Source organism: Apis dorsata, unplaced genomic scaffold, assembly GCF_000469605.1.
Source record: "Apis dorsata unplaced genomic scaffold, Apis dorsata 1.3 scaffold_50, whole genome shotgun sequence".
NCBI classification, from domain to species: domain Eukaryota; kingdom Metazoa; phylum Arthropoda; class Insecta; order Hymenoptera; family Apidae; genus Apis; species Apis dorsata.
This window is the reverse complement of record NW_006263351.1, coordinates 1,353,253-1,354,548: the sequence shown is the minus strand read 5'-3', so window position 1 is coordinate 1,354,548 and position 1,296 is coordinate 1,353,253. Positions and strand designations below refer to the sequence as shown.

The 1,296-nt window shown below is 36.0% G+C and overlaps 1 long non-coding RNA gene across 1 annotated transcript in view; it reads left to right on the top strand.

Annotated features, from left to right (window-relative positions):
* Positions 1-1,290, top strand: part of LOC102678703 — a 117,215-nt gene extending 115,925 nt beyond the window's left edge. The window contains exon 3 of the long non-coding RNA XR_420744.2: positions 1,073-1,290. This is a non-coding gene — a long non-coding RNA (uncharacterized LOC102678703). The remainder of the gene's footprint in view (positions 1-1,072) is intronic.
* The last annotated feature ends 6 nt before the right edge of the window (positions 1,291-1,296 follow it).

Genomic DNA, 1,296 nt, shown 5'->3' with positions numbered 1-1,296 from the left:
TTTTTTTCCCACGAATCGACTCGTGATGAAAGAAGTTTCGAACTTTGCATCGATCGAATTTGTTGATCGATACTGTTGATTTTGGGATTAATTAAAGTTTAAGCAAAGAGTATATCTTGGATGGATTATTATATTATGGAGAATTTTAAGAAATTTTTACGAAGATTGGTAGATCTGATACATTTAGAACACTCGTCATCATTGTTGTAATAATGGTATCTTTGAATTTTATCAAATTGTGGAAAATGTAGAATGTTCTGTCGTAAATGGACGATAAAAAATTACTTGTTATAAAACTTTGCAACAGTTATTTAAGTAGATTTCGTTAGAATTACGATTCTGAATCTTTTTTTTTTCAGGATTCCTGCCGATTTTTGCATTGTTATATAACATTTTCCAATTTAATTTTATAGCGGTATTTTTATGATGTTATAAATCGTCATAAATTAAAGTAGATTGCAATCAGAAACACGTGGTTGCTGGTCAAGAAAACAAGCAATAGACTTTTATTACTTAGGTACTGTGGATGGCGTTCAAATCCCTTTACGTAACCTAATTATATGTACATGTACATTAAGTTGAAGATATAAACCCAAGATTATTTTATACGTAATTTCGAAATTAACTTTCTGCTGAAATTTAATACAATATCTAATTATTGTACCATTCCTTTCTGAATCAAAATTTATAACTTTGCATTTCCAAATGCAATTCCAAAACAACGAATAATAAAGATGTAATTAAAATCCTGTCAAAAATAAATTTTCCAAAAGAAAAATTAGATTAAAGAGGATTAAAATAGATTCTTCATAATAACCGCTTTTCCAGACTTATTTTTCGAAAAACAGTGGTGTATAATATCATTAAACAATCTCTTTCTCTCTCTCTCTTCTTCCCTCCCTACTTACCTACCTAACAGTACAATAACCGTTTCCAATCTCGAACCTCCACTTGTAACCATAATCCTTCTCCATCACCGCCCACTAGGCCATTGGACATCATAAATCCAAACATTCCGGCGAACAACCCTCAAAGCCAACCCTTGTATATACCTTGCTATTTCTCGTTTCAGGTATCAGCAGAGAACCGGAAGAAGAGAGCCGGTTCTGGCAGTGCCGCTCCCCAATAAGCTTCCAGTTAGATAGGCCACGAGCTTTTGTTTTTCGTCGTGGGAAGCTGTTGGTGGGCTCGTCGGGCCCACCCTCTCATCGGTCAAGCTGGCGAGCGCTCTAACCGCTGGTATGAACCCCCACCACCCGGGCCACTCCGCAGCCTACCCGCATCATCCCTCGCTCT